Raw genomic sequence first — 21,902 nt, 5'->3', positions numbered from 1 at the left:
ATGCATGGAATAGCCTTCCTGCAGAAGTGGTAGCTGCAAATACAGTGAAGGGGTTTAAGCGTGCATGGGATAGGCATATGGCTATCCTTCATATAAGATAGGACCAGGGGCTATCCATAGTATTTAGTATATTGGGCAGACTAGATGGGCCAAATGGTTCTTATCTGCCGACACATTCTATGTTTCTATGTTTCTATGTTAAGAGATGTTTACACCTTTCTTATTGTGAGTTATTATGTTGCAACATTTACATTTTTTATTTTTGCATCTGTAGGCCCCCTTTGGAGCTGGATCTATTTTTCCTTTGTGAGTAGGTTGTGGGTTTTCTTTTGGAGTCTTCTTTTTAGGGAAGGATAAAGCGATTAAATGTTTGAGGGTCTGGGCTCTCTGGTATGTAACAATGGGTAGGGGCGGTAAATTTCTTTTTAAGATGGGGTCTTTTTTTAGTATGCCCCAGTTTTTGTTCAATATCTGTCGGATTTTCATGTGTTCCGAGTTATATCTTGTTATTGGACTGTAATGAAAGTTTTTTTGAGGGGATTTGAGAGGGGTCTCTTGTGTTTAAATGGTTTTTGTTTGCTTGGGTTTAAGGGCCTCCTTTTGGTTCATTTTCAGGGCACTTTTGGTAGATTCAGTTATTAAATTCTTTGGATATCCCTTTTCTATAAAACGTTAAAAAATCTTGAGTTGTTCTCTAGCTGTTAAATCCTCTGTACAGTTCCTTCTAATTCTTTTCATTGGACTGTATGGGATATTCCTCTTTTATTTCTGGTGGTGACAACTTGTGCAATCAAGATAACTGAATCTACTTTCTTAAAGTGGGTTTTAGTGATGATTGTGTTGGAGATAATAGTAAGCTGTAGGTCAAGGAAGATGGCTTCTTTTGGGTCAAATTCAGGGCTGAATGTTAGGCCCCAGTCGTTAGAGTTGAGGTGACTAATAAATCATTTGAGCTCTTTTACGCTATTATCCCAAATGAAAATAATATCATCTATAAATCTTCAATAAAATTTGATGTTTGGCTGGGATAAAAGGCCGAGGGCACTCTCGAAGTGCCCTAGATTTCAGCCGACCAGGAGCTCTTCTCCACCGGAAATCGGAAGTGGAGGTGCGTTCCACATATGCGTGCCACCACGAGTCCAGGTCCCGCTTGTTTGATTATATTTAAGGATGATTGCATCACCATACCCCCAGATCCCTTCCCCTATCCCTGCCACCACCCCCCAACTTACCACCACTGAACCCCTAATGTATTATTTTTTTTTAAAATATTCCATTTTTTTAGCGAGACTACAACATTTGAATGTGTGTTCCCGCGTGGAACGCACACTTCAGGCCCCAAACAGGATATGACATCATTCTCACTAAACACATGGCATGTTTCAGACAGATATATAAAGCTCAATGGTAAGTCATACCTTTATACTACTTGTAGCTGTTTTCAAACTCACTTACACTGCTCCTGATGAAGGGGGTTGTATTCCCCCGAAACGCGTTGCGCCCTCCTGTGATTTATTGAAGAAAAAATAAAACAGGAAAAACACCAGAAGTTTTCGACACGGCCGTGTTTATTTCCTACAAATCCACAAGCGATCCTGGCGAGGGAGGTTTTGGTCATTGGGTGTCTTGAGCTTCATCCCATTGACCTCCTCCTCAGGTAGTGAAGTAAGTCTCTTTGATTTGATCAGGTGTGATTTTATCATTTTTTTATTGATACAGCAAGAATATCGTATTCCTTTCATCTTCTTTTATTTTAATATTTATTCATCATCATCTTTTGGTACCACACTAGATTGGCACCGTCTGGGTGGTAAATCCCCCCCCCCCCCCCCCTCTTTTTTATGATTTTACTATTTGATGCAGTAGCTGTCTAAGCATCCGACCACCCTTGGTAGCCCCCTCATCCATCCTTCACTGCATATCTCTTTCAGTGTTTTTCCTCGTGGTGCCCTGCTTTGTTGTTTCGAGAAAATCCTCCCTCTAATTTCTAGAGGGAGATTTTTTTTGGACCAAAACTCTTTTTTAGCCTCAGACTGGTCAGAGTGCCTATGCTGACCCCTGTCTACCACCAGAAGCACCTACAATGTGCATGTGAGCTTCAGAACTGGACCATGGAGCAATGCACTATGATAAGTCAAATTTTCTTTTACAGCATGTGATGTGTGTCGTCCTCCTGGGAAATAGAAGGCACCAGGATGCACTATGGGAAGAAAGCAAACCGGCAGAGGTAGTGTGATGCCCTGAGCAATGTTCTGCTGGCATACATGTGGATGCTGCTTAGACATGTACCACCTACCTAAACATTGCTGCAGACCAAGCACACCCTTCATGGGAACAGCATTCTCTAATGGCAGTGGTCTCTTGCAGTGTGGAAGGGCACATCATCCTACTGAACACTGTTCACAATTGGTTTAAATATTTTTCTCAGCAATGTTGGCATGTATATAGATTGTAAGCTCTTGCGGGCAGGGTCCTCTACCTCTCTGTACCAGTCTGTTAAAAGTTTATTGTATTTTATATTTGTGTAACCCCGGCTGGATGTACGGGGCATGGAATTAATGGGGCTTTAAAATAAATAATAATAATACCAACACAGATGCCTTCAGCTGCCAAGTGCATATGCAACAGGTCAGCCAGTTTCATAGGTACAAATCTGCTGACAGATGCCCTTTAAGTTTATCTCATCCTGAGGCTATTGGATGTCAGGAGATCAATGTACATCAGCAGCAATCTCTCTGATAGCTGCTACAATGTATCAGCTTGGAGTAAATTAAGTAAGCAGAGAGATGGACCATACCAAAGGTAGTAGTTACGCTCCTCCGTCTTCCTCTTATATGGTATGGCTTTTTCATTTAATGTATGTACGTAAATGGTTCTATTATCTTATTGCGATATCCTATATTGTTTTTATTCTATAATCTTATCAGAGAGATACAACACTCTACCCTGCAGAGTCCCGAGATATGTTTTTACATATATCCATGTACATAACTGTACAGCTTATGTATTTCACAGTGTTTATTATGTTTACACTTTTGTTATATTTATATCTGCTCCCATGACTGATGGGCATATATTGGTATGTATTATAGACCATGGCTAAGGTCTGGGACGGACCAAAACACTAGTAGCGGCCCTCTAATGGTCATATTTGGAGTGTTCTGAATAAAAACGAAATAGTTTTGCCCCACATTTCTTGAGTACCACAGTATTACATTTCTATTTTCCTGTTTTAGGTAGGTTTAGCGTATGACCCGCCTGACCCGAGACCACTTTGGCGCTTGGTAGGCGGGCACAGATGTGTTTTGATCAAAATATATTGGCTAAGTGTCTCAGATTTTATCATATCAGAGTGAGGACTTTGTCCATATATAATGCTTGCATCTACCTATGCAGTACGCCAGTCCTTCAGGGGGAGGGAATGTGAGTTCACGGGGGTCAGTTAGCAGACCGAGGGTTGCTCTTGGTACTCACAATTTGTAGAAGACCCTGGGCAGGCGTACAGCAGTGATAGAGAGGCTGGCACATAGATCCTCTGGGGCACTCTCTGAATATAGGGACCAGGCCGGGTGGTAGGTGAGGTGCCCTGGGTGTTGGAAGTTTAGTGTGCCGGTGGCAAGATCCCTTACAGTTCGTGACGCCAGTGCCGGTAACGGTGGCACACCGATTTGTTGGAGGAATAATTGAGGTACACACGTTTATGGTGAACTAGAACTCCTCTTTACTGAACAGTTCAACTATATACAAGCTTCAGACAATTCCATATGAAGTAGATTTGGTAACAGGCAGGCTTTACATTAATGGCAGGTAGAATCCTAGCAAGATAACTCAGAGGGAATGAACTCACAGATCAGGCTGTACTTTCTGCAGAATCCTGTCTGACTTTCTCCAAGGCCCGGATGCCTAATAGCTGGCTTTTATCCTTGGGTAGGGAAACCTTCCTCTGGTATAAATCCACTTGCTGTCAATAAACTTCTGCCCTTCAGGTTTCTACTTGGCTGGATACAATTAGCACTGCTCTGTACTTTGCTAGATGCAGAATAACTTCAGGAGGAAACTTCTTCTCCTAGACTAACTTCTGAGCTTTGCTTACTCAGGACTTCAGGCAGGCTAGACTGAGCTACTTAGCCTCCTGGACTGGACTGACCTCTTTCCTGTCTGGGCCTAACTATATATACTAGGGGGTTCCCTAGCTCCCTCTACAGCTTGGGAGGAGAAACTACACCCCTAGCAGGCCTTGTACACAGGAAATAACATGAAAATATGCATTTATGCAATACAAAACACAATAGCAATTTCCCACAGGAGGTAGGGGCAACATGACCCTTAGTAGTGCCCACCCTTACGTAGTGGGACACTACACATGGCTATACAATGTGCTTGTACTCTCCCTCTCCAATATTGTTCTTTAAAGGAAATCTGTTACATGGATCAGCAATATGAACGTACAACTATTGCCATGTAGAATAAAATACCTTATTTCTTGATGTACCCTTCATTCTGTGCTTCTGGCTTTTTTTCATTTTCACGTAAATCCAATTCTTGTATTATGGAAATTAGGGACTAAGGTACCCAGAGGGGCGTTATTATTGTTCAAAAGTGCCCAGGAACGCCCCCCTCCATCAGAGCCCAAGCACTCCTCTCCAGGGCTAAAACTAAACGCCCACACCAGCACTGTTTGCTGCCCCCCTTTCCTGCTACGTCATGAAGGTGATGTAACTCCGCCCACATGTGCCCTTACGTAGTGGGACACTACACTTATTTCTGTGATTTTCTTCAATAATATGGCCAGGGACATCCACACATTTATATATCATACCGTGCAGGATGTTTTTACCTTTGTTTTTTTTCTGTTTGTCAGATATGCATTTCTGAGGTGGAGAGAAGATTTTCCTTTGACCTCCAACACATAATTTCTCAAGCTACATTCAATCAATGACTTAAAGACATATCTATTGCAGTGGCGGATCCAGATTATTTTATGTTCGCCGCCACAAAACAATGGTGCTTATAGAACAGACTACACAGTGTAGAAGTATACTGTATATTGTGTGGCACAGTGTATGCTACATGTGTATAACAAACATATTTCACATGAAAACTTACAATTACTTGGCTTGGCCCTTGGGATCTCGGACGCCACTTCAACACTTTGGCCGGGGGCTCGGCGGAGCTGATGTGTTTTATCCTAATGAGAAAGATTTCATAATAAGGATTTGGGGAAGGGGCAGAGGAATAGCAGGGAGAGGCTGGTGCTGCTACTAGGGGGTCATACCATGTCGGAGTAATAAAGCCCACCATAATGCCCCCCCCAGTAGAAATAATTCTCCTTATAATGTGACAGTGCAAAAAATACCCCATTGCAATGCCCCCAGGTGAACTAATGTCCCCATAGTGCCCCCATAATTTTCCAGTATAAAATACCCCTATATAGTGCCCCCAGTAAATGCCCCCATAGTGCTCCACACCCTCCTTCCTCCTAGTGCCCCCATAATGTACCAGTATAAAATGCTCCAGTAGATGCCCTCAGTGTCCCCTATAATTTGCAAGTATAAAATACCCCTTCTTAGTGCCCCCGTAGATGACCCCATAGTACTCCTCTCCCCCCTTCCCCATAGTACCCACCATAATGTGTCCCAGTATAAAATTGTACTGTACAGAGCCTCCCATATAAAATACCCCTTCTTTGTGGCCTCAGTAGATGCCCCTATAGTGCCCCAATAATGTGCCAGTAACAAGATCAACCCCCCCAATCATGTGCCAGTAATAACAGCCCCGCCATGTGCCAGTAATAACAGCCCCGCCATGTGCCAGTAATAACAGCCCCCCATGTGCCAGTAATAACAGCCCCCCCATGTGCCAATAATAACAGCCCCCCCCATGTGCCAGTAATAACAGCCCCCCCCCCATGTGCCAGTAATAACAGCCCCCCCCATGTGCCAGTAATAACAGCCCCCCCATGTGCCAGTAATAACAGCCCCCCCATGTGCCAGTAATAACAGCCCCCCCATGTGCCAGTAATAACAGCCCCCCCCCATGTGCCAATAATAACAGCCCCCCCCATGTGCCAGTAATAACAGCCCCCCCCCCCATGTGCCAGTAATAACAGCCCCCCCCATGTGCCAGTAATAACAGCCCCCCCATGTGCCAGTAATAACAGCCCCCCCATGTGCCAGTAATAACAGCCCCCCCATGTGCCAGTAATAACAGCCCCCCCCCATGTGCCAGTAATAACAGCCCCCCCCATGTGCCAGTAATAACAGCCCCCCCATGTGCCAGTAATAACAGCCCCCCCCATGTGCCAGTAATAACAGCCCCCCCCATGTGCCAGTAAAAGTATTGTATATATATAAAAAAAAACAAATAAAGAAAACACATACTTACCTCCATGTCAGCGATGCGATGCAGGCCTCTTCCGGCCTGTGTCCCGCGCTGTACGGCTCAGGCGGCGCGATGACGTCATTGCGCCGCCTGCGCCGGCCTCTGATAGGCTGCCGGCCTAGTGCCTGCAGCCTATCAGAGGAAGGGAAAGGGACACGCCTCTCCCTCCCGTGCCTCAGCACAGCCATCTGTATCGCTGTCCTGAGGACGGCAATACAGATGACTATGGAGATGAGCGCTTCCACAATGGAAGCGCTCATCTCCCTGTGCCCAGCCGCCGCAAGCTCGGGGGGGGGGGCAATTGCCCCGTTGCCCCCCCCCCGGATCCGCTACTGATCTATTGCATCTTCCTCACTGGAATTCTACATGCAACTAGTGTCACTAGGGTAATGAGTATAGCGAGTTGACTACTATCTTCCATTGCTTCTACAAGAGATTGCCACTCACACATCAGAGAGCTTCTCTCACATACATAGTGGCAGAATACACAATGATGCGGGAAAAACTGTCAATCATTCTGTGTGTGGGTTCTAAATTATATAAACTTACCTATCACAGAGCTCAGCTTCTCTTCTACCATATCCTGCTCTCACCAGAAATTAGATGACAGGTTCACTTCAGGGGCTATTTCACAAGAGCGTGTCCCTTGCGGGAATCACACTCCGTGTGAGAGAGGGATCGTGCGTTCTGGACTTAGGAAGCACACGGCATTATCATGATTGATAATACTGTGTGCCTCTGCTTGACCTAAGTCCAGAACACACAATCTCTCTTGCTGTTTTCCCATATAGTGAAAAAAAAATAAAAAATGCTTGAGAAAAAAAAAAAGTTACAGCATGCATCATTTTTTGAAAATAAGCCAGAAAGCCAAAGAAACGCCACCTAATGATCAAAAATGCGAAATCCTGTCTTATCTATCCACAGAGGTGATATCATTACAGGTAGGATTTGAATGACAGATAAGCAGGTAATTGCAGTAAAGTAATGTGCACAGACCAAGAAGGGGTGTCTATTATTATTCTTAGTGGCCAGTGTGAAAACTGTAGGATTTTATGTTTTTTGTTAAAATATAGATAGACACATGAAATATGTTAACCCTTTCACGACTGCAATCTGTATATATACGTGATAGCTGCACATGCCCCGTGCAGCTACCACGTATATACACGTTCTGGCAGCTCTTTAATCCAAGCGCTGCAAAGCGCTTGGATTTAAGCTTCTGCCCCTATCCTGCTGCTGTCACGGACAGCATACAGTGCGGTAATGCCGGCAAGGGGCCAATCAGAGTGGCCCCTTGCCGGCAATCGATCCGATTGGTTAGTCTGTGCAGACTAACCAATCGGATCGCGGCAGTGTTAAAATGCCGGTTTCAGGCTCTAATCTGCGCTCTGCAGATCACAGCCTGAAATCGGTAATGTGTCCTGAAGCCCCCTCTGTGCCCCCTCCTTGTTCATGTCCTGCCCCCGATGCGGTCCTGCCCCGATCTGTGCCCCCTCCTTGTTCTTGTCCTGCCCCCGATGCGGTCCGCCCCCTCCTGCACCGATCTGTGCCTCCTTCGTGTCGATCATCTTATCCTGCCCCCCCGAAGCGGTCCGCCCCCTCCTGCCCCGATCTGTAAGTAAAATGCTGCCCCCCCCTCCCCCGTTTCCAGCGCTGCCCCCTGCCCCCGATGCGGTCCCCCTTGTGTGTGTGTGATGGCGGCGGCTCCATTCCTGAGCCGCCGCCATCAGCAGCGTGTGTCAGCTCTATGCTGACACTGCTGTAACCCCATAGATGCCGCAGTAGCGGCATCCATGGGGGTAATAGAGGGAGGGGGCCCCCCTCTCTCTCAACCATCAGGGCTGCTGCGATCGCAGCGCCCGATGGTTGCCATGGCAACCGGACGCTTTGCAAAGGCGTCCGGTTGCCATGGTATAGGCGTCCAGTGCTGCCACCTACAGGCATCTGATTGTATTATACTTTGCAATGCAAGAGCATTGCAAAGTATAGTACAACCATCAGCCCCACTGGATCTTCAAGATCCAAGAGGGAACTGATAAAAAAAAATGTGAAAATAATAAAAGTAAAAATAAATAAATAAAAATGTAAAAAATAAATTTCCTTTTCCTATAAAAAAAAACCCAAACAAACAGAAAACCACACATATTAGGTGTCACCGCGTCCGTAACGACCATCTCTATAAATATATCACATCATCAACCCCGTCCAATAAACACCATAAAAAATAAAAAATAAAAACGGTGTAAAAAAATAAGCCATTTTTGTCACCTTACATCACAAAAAGTGCAACACCAAGTGATCAAAAAAGGCAATCAAAATAGTACCAATCAAACCGTTACCTCATCCCGCAAAAAATGAGCCCATATTTAAGACAATCGCCCAAAAAATAAATAAGCTATGGCTCTCAGACTATGGAGACACTAAAACATCATTTTTTTGGTTTCAGAAATGCTATTATTGTGTAAAACTTAAATAAATAAGAAAAAGTATACATATTAGGTATTGCCACATCCGTAACGATCTGCTCTATAAAACTGTCACATGACCTAACCCCTCAGATGAACGCTGTAAAAAAAAAAAAAAAAAAACTGTTCCAAAACAGCCAATTTTTTGGCCACCTTGTCCCATAAAGTGTAATAATGAATGATCAAAAAATCCTATGTACCCAAAAATGGTACCAATAAAAACCTCAACTCTTTCTTCAAAAAATGAGCCCCTGCACAAGACGATCGGTAGAAAAATAAAAAACATATGGCGTTCAGAAAACCAATCCAGCAAAATCTGCCTTCCAAAAACCATGCGGCGCTCCTTCCATTCTGCGCCCTGCCGTGCGCCCTTACATCAGTTTACGACCACATGTGGGGTGTTTCTGTAAACCGCAGAATCAGAGTAATAAATATTGAGTTTTGTTTGGCTGTTAACCCTTAATGTGTTAAAGAAAAAAATGTAATAAAATAGAAAATCTGCTAAAAAAGTGAAATTTAGAAATTTCATCTCCATTTTCCTTTAATTCTTGTGGAACACCTAAAGGGTTAATAATGTTTGTAAAATTGGTTTTGAATACCTTGAGGGGTGTAGTTTCTACAATGGGGTCATTTATGGGGTTATCCACTATGTAGGCCCCACAAAGTGACTTCAGACCTGAACTAGTTCTTAAAAAGTGGGTTTTGGAAATTTTCTTAAAAATTTTAAGAATTGCTTCTAAACTTCTAAGCCTTCTAACGTCCTAAAAAAATAAAATAACATTTCCAAAATGATGCCAACATAAAGTAGACATATGGGGAATGTTATGTAATAAATATTTTATGAGGTATCACTTTCTGTTTTAGAAGCAGAGAAATTGAAATTTAGAAAATTGCAAATTTTTACTTTTTTTTGGTAAATTTGGGATTTTTTTAAAAAAAAAGGAAATATATATTGACTCAAATTTATGACTGTCATGAAGTACAATGTGTCACGAGAAAACAATCTCAGAATGGCGTGGATAAGTAAAAGTGTTCCAAAGCTATTACCACTTAAAGTGACGCATGTCAGATTTGTAAATTTTGACCTGGACACTGGGGCATCAATGACCTTTGGTCATGAAAGGGTTAAACATAGAAACATGATTTAAACAATAGGTCATTTTCTAATGACACATTTCCTTTAACTGCACTGATGTTCTGCATGTTACTCCTCATCTGTAAATTCAAAAATGTTCCAGAATAACTGCCCCCTTGCCATCCCTGATAATTCTCTGTTGTTTGCTCAGTGTTTCAGACAAATTGGCAAATCTTTTATGGTAATATATTTGGGACACTCATTACTTGCCAAAATGAAAAAAAAAAGCAAGTATTAAAGGGTTTTTCCAAAATTCTGATATTGATGACCCATCACTTGGAACCCCCATCTTGGAAAAACCCTTTAAAAAGACAAGGGTGTCCCAACAGCAGAGAGTATATGAATTCTGCCAAATATCCTCATACTCACATTTCTGTCAAATCTTTTCAACACAGATGACGAGCAGCTATGTAACAGGCTAGGCTTAATATCATTGTGCAACATTACTCTTAACAGCTCATCTCCATGGTCTCCTCATAGTCGCAAGTCTTCATTACACCCAGACACCTGACTCTTCCTAGAGTAATGGAAACCAAGGCATCTAATTTCCAGCAGCATCATGTGAAGCATGGTGGTCTCAGCACATTACACCGCTGACAGGCATGTCGTGAACGCCGAAAGCTCTAACCTTGTGATCCGTATAAAACTGAAATGCATAGGCTGATGCTGTTGTACATCTACAGTATATACTGTACATTGCTGGTGCATCACCAAGGATCTGATTGTAAGCAATTTACAGCAAAATTTCTTGGACTATTAATAACACTTGCATAGTATATAAAATGAACATGTCAGCACTTTCGTCCTGCAGTGGATTGTGCTAAATAGCAAATCGCCCAAATGAGTGCACTGCTGTCCATTACAATAAGATCTCGCTTTAGGCACTGGATCTTAACATACTGTGAACAACTGCAAGACGTACAGGCTTTTTTTCTTTAGAAAGCACTATCCATGTGTGCAGTCATGACCAATATCCCCACAAAGGAAAGTCTATTTCATGCCGAAATATTTGGTTACACAGTTCTAGATCTTAGGTTCCTCTGTATACATCCTGTAATCACTAATGTTAGCAGGTCCCAGTTACAAATATATGAAGCTAGTCTGAATATGAATAAGGGTTCACGGACAAGACTGTATACGATTTATGGTCCGCAAAATCTGGATCCGCAAAACACGGATTCCGGCCATGTGCATTCAACCATTTTTTTCAAACACCTCTAGAAATGTCCTATCCTTGTCTGCAAAACAAACAAGAGTAGGACATGTTCTGTCTTTTTTGCGGGACCACGGAATGGACATACGGATGCAGACAGCACACTGTGTACTGTACGCATCTTTTGTGGCCCCATTGAAATAAATGGGTCTGCATCTAATCCGCTAAAAGTGTGGACCAAATATACGGTCATGTTCATGAGCCCTAATGATGTTAAAAGGCAGGGAAGGCAAAGGAGAAAAAGGTGAGAATGAAAGGTTTGTCCATTAAGGTCTTTATACACCAATCAGCCATAACATTAAAACCAAACAGGTTTCGTGAATAACATTGATTATCTTGTGACAATGGCATCTGTCAATGATGTGATGTATTAAGAGCAGGTCAATAGTCAATTTGTGTAGGAAGCAGGAAGAAGGAGCAAGTGTAAGGATCTGAGCAACTGTGCCAAATTGTGATGGCTAGACAATTGGGTGAAAGCATCTCCAAAACTGCAGGTCTTGTTGGTTGTTACTAACATGCAGTAGTTGGGACCGTACATAAGTGGTCCAAAGAAGGACAACAGGTGAACCAACGACAGGGTCATGGGCACCCAAGGTTCATTAATGTGGATGGGTAAGAAAGGATAACCTATCTGATGCTACCTCACAGAAGAACTAATGTAAAACAAACTTCCAAAAATGTTAATGTTGGCTATGGTAGAAAGGTGTCAGAACACACAGTGGATCACAGCTTGCTGCATATAGGCTGTGTAGTCTCAGACTGATCAGAGTGCCTATGCTGACCCCTGTCTACCACCAAAAGCACCTACAATGTGCATGTGAGCTTCAGAACTGGACCATGGAGCAATGGAAGAAGACGGCCTGGTCTGATAAGTCATATTTCCAGGACGTCCTCCATGACAGCACACATGGAGGATGTCCTTTATACCTCTGAAGAGACAGGAAGCAGAGAGAGGTTAAAAGCCCCTCCCTCCCCTCCAATGCCAGTGTTCTTCCTGTCGTTTTGAGTCAGGAGTAACAGAGGTTCTCCTTTATAAGGGGAAATTATTTTTTATTTTTAGAGGCCCAGATTGGATCGGTGGGTCCGGCCTTCCCTTCCTTTCTTCCTTGGGCTGGCTAGCACCCCTCAGGTTGGGGTCCCCTGGCCTTACCAGTACCCATGAAACCGCTAGGTCTGGTTGCGATGTGCGCTTCCTCTTAAGTTGGGAGGCTCTCGGCTTCGTGCAGCGCTTCCTCCTCCTTCGGCGGCTCCATGTGTGTGTGCGCGACCATCTTGGAGGCGGGCCCAACTTGCTTCAGAGCGCAAGTACGCTCGTAGGTCTTCTCACGAGATGCGGCGACCGGATAGACAACCTGGTGCAGCATGGGATCCATCAAAAAAGAAATGAGGGCGGCATCCATTCCAGGTTTTGCCGGGGATACGCTAAGGAAGCGTGAATTATGGTGGCAGGACTATAAAATTGGTTAGAGATCAGTATATCTCTCTCACCATGGAAGGTCCTCTGTCTGGTCGGTCTTTGCTGAGTTCAGACCCCTCTGCTCAGGGACTTGTAAGTTGTTTTATTATTACCCTGTATAATGAACTTCTTCGATCCACATGAAAAGCAGTGTTCTTGTAAATTTAAGTTTTATTACATTTTTCAAAATAAAAGTTTATAACAAAGCCAATCATAATGGCTAAGGAAAAGCTTCCAGATGTGAAAAGCAGTGTTCTTATGTAATTTCAAGATGATAAATAGTCACATAAAACTCCATATGAACCATCTTTATTATCTGAAATTACTAAAATCATTAAGGAAGAAGTTCATTCCTCGGTGACTAAATTAATAAGTCTGTTCCACAGTCCCATGCTAAGAGGTTTTTAATTTCACGTGAAAATTAAATAAACAGCCTTTTTTTCCGCTTCCTCCCATTCCTCCAGAATGAGGAATTTTACATTTTTATTAACAGGGAACAGAGATTTCCTCCTTGCTTTAAGTCCCCCGAACATTTCGTCCTGAATAGAACGAGGCTGAGCAACCTTTTCAACATTTATTGTTTGACGGACTGCGGAAATAAGAGTGTCTAAGTCTTCAGATTAAAAAAGAAAAAAAAATGTTTCCCTCTTCCGCCAGACCAGAAGCAATATCATCATCATTATCATTAACCTCTCCTTCAGATCTATTATATATACACTGCTCAAAAAAATAAAGGGAACAATTAAACAACACAATGTAACTCCAAGTCAATCACACTTCTGTGAAATCAAACTGTCCACTTAGGAAGCAACACTGAGTGACAATCAATTTCACATGCTGTTGTGCAAATGGGATAGACAACAGGTGGAAATTATAGGCAATTAGCAAGACACCCCCGAATAAAGGAGTGGTTCTGCTTCTCAGTTCCTATGCTTCCTGGCTGATGTTTTGGTCACTTTTGAATGCTGGCGGTGCTTTCACTCTAGTGGTAGCATGAGACGGAGTCTACAACCCACACAAGTGGCTCAGGTAGTGCAGCTTATCCAGGATGGCACATCAATGCGAGCTGTGGCAAGAAGGTTTGCTGTGTCTGTCAGCGTAGTGTCCAGAGCATGGAGGCGCTACCAGGTGACAGGCCAGTACATCAGGAGACGTGGAGGAGGCCGTAGGAGGGCAACAACCCAGCAGCAGGACCGCTACCTCCGCCTTTGTGGAAGGAGGAACAGGAGGAGCACTGCCAGAGCCCTGCAAAATGACCTCCAGCAGGCCACAAATGTGCATGTGTCTGCTCAAACAGACTCCATGAGGGTGATATAAGGGCCCGACGTCCACAGGTGGGGGTTGGGCTTACAGCCCAACACCGTGCAGGACGTTTGGCATTTGCCAGAGAACACCAAGATTGGCAAATTCGCAACTGGCGCCCTGTGCTCGTCACAGATGAAAGCAGGTTCACACTGAGCACATGTGACAGATGTGACAGAGTCTGGAGACGCCGTGGAGAACGTTCTGCTGCCTGCAACATCCTCCAGCATGACCGGTTTGGCATTGGGTCAGTAATGGTGTGGGGTGGCATTTCTTTGGAGGGCTGCACAGCCCTCCATGTGCTTGCCAGAGGTAGCCTGACTGCCATTAGGTACCGAGATGAGATCCTCAGACCCCTTGTGAGACCATATGCTGGTGCGGTTGGCCCTGGGTTCCTCCTAATGCAAGACAATGCTAGACCTCATGTGGCTGGAGTGTGTCAGCAGTTCCTGCAAGACGAAGGCATTGATGCTATGGACTGGCCCGCCCGTTCCCCAGACCTAAATCCAATTGAGCACATCTGGGACATCATGTCTCGCTCTATCCACCAACGTCACGTTGCACCACAGACTGTCCAGGAGTTGGCAGATGCTTTAGTCCAGGTCTGGGAGGAGATTCATCAGGAGACCGTCCGCCACCTCATCAGGAGCATGCACAGGCGTTGTAGGGAGGTCATACAGGCACGTGGAGGCCACACACACTACTGAGCCTCATTTTGACTTGTTTTAAGGACATTACATCAAAGTTGGATCAGCCTGTAGTGTGTTTTTCCACTTTAATTTTGAGTGTGACTCCAAATCCAGACCTCCACGGGTTGAAAAATTTGATTTCCATTTTTTTATTTTTGTGTGATTTTGTTGTCAGCACATTCAACTATGTAAACAACAAAGTATTTCAGAAGAATATTTAATTAACTCAGATCTAGGATGTGTTATTTTTGTGTTCCCTTTATTTTTTTGAGCAGTGTAGATTCTTCTTCTGAATCTGAGACTATATCCACTCTAGGTCGTTTAGCTTTTAATGTGGAAGACACAAGACTATGGGTAGAGACCCCAAAGATTGACATACCCATTGCAAAAGTAGTAAAAAAAAAAACACCCTGCCTTTTGAGGACTCTTCTCAATTAAAAGATGCTATGGATAGGTCCTCTTAAAAAATCCCGGGAAGTATCTTCTGCATTAATTAACACAAATATTGCAGCTACCTCAGTATCTCGTTCACTTTTTCTATGGCTCTCCCAGCTTGAGAACCATTTAAAAATGAAACTTCAAAGAAGGAATTCTAGAATCTATTCCACTATTGAAAATGGCTACAGCTTTTCTCTCTGATGCCTTAGCCAAGGTATAGCAGGGTAATCTAGGACATTTCCCCTAAATGCAACCACACACTACTAATGCCCACCTTGTGGCCCCTCACAGTAGTTATGCCCAGATATGTGCCCCCTCACAGTAGTTATGCCAAATATGTGTCCCCTTACAGTAGTTATACCCAGATATGTGCCTCTCTCACAGTAGTAATGCCCAGTTATGTGCCCCCTCACAGTAGTAATGGCCAGATTATGTGCCCCTCACAGTAGTAATGCCCAGATTATGTGCCCCCTCAAAGTAGATATGCCCAGATATGTGCCCCCTCAGAGTGGTTATGCCAGATTATGTGTCTCCTCACAGTAGTAATGCCAGATTATGTGCCCCTTCACAGTATTTATGCCAGATTATGTGTCTCCTCACAGTAGTAATGCAAGATTATGTGCCCCTTCACAGTATTTATGCCCGTTATGTGCCCCCTCAAAGTAGATATGCCCACATATGTGCCCCTCACAGTGGTTATGCAAGATTACGTGCCCCCTCACAGTGGTTATGCCTTCTCGTCGCACCCGCTCACCCGCCATGCAAAATGCCCACACACTTGCCCACACTATTGATGAGTTCTTCCAAACTTCCTCCTGTGTGCGAGGTAAATGGGGCGCCACCTACCACATATTACCCGCGCCACTGCTACTGCCTCCTCCTTTTTCTGACTGAAGAGGAGGAGCAGCATTGCACAGGGAGAGGTAATGTGGAGGCAGCGTTGTCACCATCTTAGAAGCTGCACCTGCTACATAAGTAGGCTAGGAGTGGGGACAGACCTGGAGGGCATGCTGCTGCAGAACACAAGGGGTGAAGCCACTGTCAGGGACACATCATATCCCAGTGATAATCTACCATTGGGATGGTGTGTTCCTGCCAGTGGTTTCACCCCTTGTGTTCTGCAGCAGCAATCGTCTATGCTGTGAAGATACGAGATGTGCAGCACCTGAAACTACGGATGCTGGAAGCCTGTGCTAGCATTTCTCCTGCGGTGTTGCTATCAGTGTGTGAAGAGTGGGAGAAGAGGGTTGCATTGACAATCCAACACGTTAAAACCAAGCACACCATTGTTTTTCTTGTGAAATTCCCGATAAGTTTGATGTGTCACATGACCCTCTTCCTATTGAAAAAACAAAAGTTGGATTCAAAATGGCTGACTTCAAAATGGCCGCCATGGTCACCACCCATCTTGAAAAGTTTCCCCCCTCACATTTACTAATGTGCCACAAACAGGAAGTTAATATCACCAACCATTCCCATTTTATTAAGGTGTATCCATATAAATGGCCCACCCTGTAGAACTGGCTTAGTTGCCCATAGCAACCAATCAGATTCCACCTTTCATTTACCAAGGGAACTGTGATAAATGAAAGGAGAAATCTGATTGGTTGATATACGCAACTAAGCCAGTTCTACTTTACACTAATTTGATAAATGACCCCACGTGTACCTACATAATAGTAGGCTAATGTTATGGCTGATTGGTGCATATAAAGCCTGTCCATATGACCCAATAGATAGAAATAAATGGAATGGTATTGGTAATAAGCGGTCTTCTAGTGCTGGGGAGGACAATACATCTGTGATACAGCATGCAGTGGCAAAAAGTGCCATCTTTAGTGGTGCCCCATAGAGACACATTATGTTCGTGCGAATAAGGCCTAGGGGTGCATTCACATGTGACTGAAAATTCGTTGCATTCATCTGAATAAGGTTTGCAGAAATCCATGTGCTTGCACCAAAACAACTAATTTGAGATAAATGGAACTGATTTTAAGGCAAAGAAATTTCTGCAATAAAATCTGTCACATGTGAAGGCACCCTTAAGGTCCTTTTACACAGATGCCCGATGTGTCAGGACATTATTGGGAACGATCAACACGTTCCAGAGCTGAGGGCTGCATTTACATGCAGCGATCACCTTCACTGTATAGGGACAAGCAATCACTACCGCACTGCGGAGTACAGTAATGCTATACAAGTGAGTATGATAATAGTATGGTGCATACAGAGGTGGCAGGGGAGGTTGTGTAGTATACAGAGGTGGCAGGGGAGGTTGTGTAGCATACAGAGGTGGCAGGGGAGGTTGTGTAGTATACAGAGGTGGCAGGGGAGGTTGTGTAGCATATAGAGGTGGCAGGGGAGGTTGTGTAGTATACAGAGGGGCAGGGGAGGTTGTGTAGCATACAGAGGTGGCAGGGGAGGTTGTGTAGTATACAGAGGGGCAGGGGAGGTTGTGTAGCATACAGAGGTGGCAGGGGAGGTTGTGTAGCATACAGAGGTGGCAGGGGAGGTTGTGTAGCATACAGAGGTGGCAGGGGAGGTTGTGTAGCATACAGAGGTGGCAGGGGAGGTTGTGTAGCATACAGAGGTGGCAGGGGAGGTTGTGTAGCATACAGAGGGGGCAGGGGAGGTTGTGTAGCATACAGAGGGGGCAGGGGAGGTTGTGTAGCATACAGAGGGGGCAGGGGAGGTTGTGTAGCATACAGAGGGGGCAGGGGAGGTTGTGTAGCATACAGAGGTGGCAGGGGAGGTTGTGTAGCATACAGAGGGGCAGGGGAGGTTGTGTAGCATACAGAGGTGGCAGGGGAGGTTGTGTAGTATACAGAGGGGCAGGGGAGGTTGTGTAGTATACAGAGGTGGCAGGGGAGGTTGTGTAGTATACAGAGGTGGCAGGGGAGGTTGTGTAGTATACAGAGGTGGCAGGGGAGGTTGTGTAGCATACAGAGGGGGCAGGGGAGGTTGTGTAGCATACAGAGGTGGCAGGGGAGGTTGTGTAGCATACAGAGGTGGCAGGGGAGGTTGTGTAGTATACAGAGGTGGCAGGGGAGGTTGTGTAGTATACAGAGGTGGCAGGGGAGGTTGTGTAGTATACAGAGAGGCAGGGGAGGTTGTGTAGTATACAGAGGTGGCAGGGGAGGTTGTGTAGTATACAGAGGTGGCAGGGGAGGTTGTGTAGTATACAGAGGTGGCAGGGGAGGTTGTGTAGCATACAGAGGTGGCAGGGGAGGTTGTGTAGCATACAGAGGGGGCAGGGGAGGTTGTGTAGCATACAGAGGTGGCAGGGGAGGTTGTGTAGCCTACAGAGGGGGCAGGGGAGGTTGTGTAGCATACAGAGGGGGCAGGTGAGGTTGTGTAGCATACAGAGGGGGCAGGTGAGGTTGTGTAGCATACAGAGGTGGCAGGTGAGGTTGTGTAGTATACAGAGGGGGCAGGTGAGGTTGTGTAGTATACAGAGGTGGCAGGTGAGGTTGTGTAGTATACAGAGGTGGCAGGTGAGGTTGTGTAGTATACAGAGAGGCAGGTGAGGTTGTGTAGTATACAGAGGGGCAAGTGAGATTGTGTAGTATACAGAGGGGGCAGGGGAGGTTGTGTATGGTGGATGCAGAGGAGACAGGATAGTGTTTATAGCGGATAGATAAGGTAAGGTATGAAACAGACAACTGAAGTGTAGAGGGGGCAAATACACTGTGTATGGTGAATATAGAGGGGGCAGATGAGGAACTGTATGGAGTATGTGGTAGGCACAGGTGTAACTGTCTTACCTGTCACCTATATATACACACCATACACAGTGTCACCTGTCCCCTCTATATACATCATACACAGGGTCACCTGTCCCCTCTATATACATCATACACAGGGTCACCTGTCCCCTCTATATACATCATACACAGGGTCACCTGTCCCCTCTATATACATCATACACAGGGTCACCTGTCCCCTCTATATACATCATACACAGTGTCACCTGTCCCCTCTATATACACCATACACAGTGTCACCTGTCCCCTCTATATACACCATACACAGTGTCACCTGTGCCCACCACATACTCTATGCATTGTCTTACCTGCCCCCTCTATATACACAATGTATAGAGTATGTGGTGGGCACAGGTGACACTGTGTGTGGTGTATATAGAGGGGACAGGTGACACTGTGTATGGTGTATATAGAGGGGACAGGTGACACTGTGTATGATGTATATAGAGGGGACAGGTGACCCTGTGTATGATGTATATAGAGGGGACAGGTGACCCTGTGTATGATGTATATAGAGGGGACAGGTGACACTGTGTATGGTGTGTATATATAGGTGACAGGTAAGACAGTTACACCTGTGCCTACCACATACTCCATACAGTTCCTCATCTGCCCCCTCTATATACATCATACACAGTGTCACCTGTCCCCTCTATATACATCATACACAGTGTCACCTGTCCCCTCTATATACACCATACACAGTGTCACCTGTGCCCACCACATACTCTATGCATTGTCTTACCTGCCCCCTCTATATACACAATGTATAAAGTATGTGGTGGGCACAGGTGACACTGTGTGTGGTGTATATAGAGGGGACAGGTGACACTGTGTGTGGTGTATATAGAGGGGACAGGTGACACTGTGTGTGGTGTATATAGAGGGGACAGGTGACACTGTGTGTGGTGTATATAGAGGGGACAGGTGACACTGTGTGTGGTGTATATAGAGGGGACAGGTGACACTGTGTATGGTGTATATAGAGGGGACAGGTGACACTGTGTGTGGTGTATATAGAGGGGACAGGTGACACTGTGTGTGGTGTATATAGAGGGGACAGGTGACACTGTGTGTAGTGTATATAGAGGGGACAGGTGACACTGTGTGGTGTATATAGAGGGGACAGGTGACACTGTGGATGGTGTATATAGAGGGGACAGGTGACACTGTGTGTGGTGTATATAGAGGGGACAGGTGACACTGTGTATGGTGTATATAGAGGAAACAGGTGACACTCGGTGTGGTGTATATAGAGGGGACAGGTGACACTGTGTGTGGTGTATATAGAGGAAACAGGTGACACTCGGTGTGGTGTATATAGAGGGGACAGGTGACACTGTGTATGGTGTATATAGAGGGGACAGGTGACACTGTGTGTGGTGTATATAGAGGGGACAGGTGACTGTGTGTGGTGTATATAGAGGGGACAGGTGACACTGTGTATGGTGTATATAGAGGGGACAGGTGACACTGTGTATGGTGTATATAGAGGGGACAGGTGACACAGTGTATTGGGTATATAGAGGGGACAGGTGACACTGTGTATGGTGTATATAGGAGGGGACAGGTGACACTGTGTATGGTGTATATAGAGGGGACAGGTGACACTGTGTATGGTGTATATAGAGGGGACAGGTGACACTGTGTATGATGTATATAGGAGGGGACAGGTGACACTGTGTATGGTGTATATAGGAGGGGACAGGTGACACTGTGTATGATGTATATAGAGGGGACGGGTGACACTGTGTATGATGTATATAGAGGGGACGGGTGACACTGTGTATGGTGTATATAGAGGGGACAGGTGACACTGTGTGTGGTGTATATAGAGGGGACAGGTGACACTGTGTGTAGTGTATATAGAGGGGACAGGTGACACTGTGTGGTGTATATAGAGGGGACAGGTGACACTGTGGATGGTGTATATAGAGGGGACAGGTGACACTGTGTGTGGTGTATATAGAGGGGACAGGTGACACTGTGTATGGTGTATATAGAGGAAACAGGTGACACTCGGTGTGGTGTATATAGAGGGGACAGGTGACACTGTGTGTGGTGTATATAGAGGAAACAGGTGACACTCGGTGTGGTGTATATAGAGGGGACAGGTGACACTGTGTATGGTGTATATAGAGGGGACAGGTGACACTGTGTGTGGTGTATATAGAGGGGACAGGTGACACTGTGTGTGGTGTATATAGGAGGGGACAGGTGACACTGTGTATGGTGTATATAGAGGGGACAGGTGACACAGTGTATTGGGTATATAGAGGGGACAGGTGACACTGTGTATGGTGTATATAGGAGGGGACAGGTGACACTGTGTATGGTGTATATAGAGGGGACAGGTGACACTGTGTATGGTGTATATAGAGGGGACAGGTGACACTGTGTATGATGTATATAGGAGGGGACAGGTGACACTGTGTATGGTGTATATAGGAGGGGACAGGTGACACTGTGTATGATGTATATAGAGGGGACGGGTGACACTGTGTATGATGTATATAGAGGGGACGGGTGACACTGTGTATGGTGTATATAGAGGGGACAGGTGACACTGTGTGTGGTGTATATAGAGGGGACAGGTGACACTGTGTGTGGTGTATATAGAGGGGACAGGTGACACTGTGTGTGGAGTATATAGAGGGCATGGGTGACACTGTGTGTGGTGTATATAGAGGGGACAGGTGACACTGTGTGTGGAGTATATAGAGGGCACGGGTGACACTGTGTATGGTGTATATAGAGGAAACAGGTGACACTGTGTGTGGTGTATATAGAGGGGACAGGTGACACTGTGTGTGGTGTATATAGAGGGGACGGGTGACACTGTGTATGGTGTATATAGAGGGGACAGGTGACACTGTGTATGGTGTATATAGAGGTGACAGGTGACACTGTGTATGGTGTATATAGAGGGGACAGGTGAGGCAATGTATGGAGTATATGGTGGGCACAGGTGAGGCAATGTATGGAGTATCTGGTGGGCACAGGTGAGGCAATGTTTGGAGTATCTGGTGGGCACAGGTGAGGCAATGTTTGGAGTATCT

This window comes from Bufo bufo, chromosome 1 (assembly GCF_905171765.1).
Source record: "Bufo bufo chromosome 1, aBufBuf1.1, whole genome shotgun sequence".
Taxonomy (NCBI): domain Eukaryota; kingdom Metazoa; phylum Chordata; class Amphibia; order Anura; family Bufonidae; genus Bufo; species Bufo bufo.
This window is presented reverse-complemented; position numbering follows the sequence as displayed.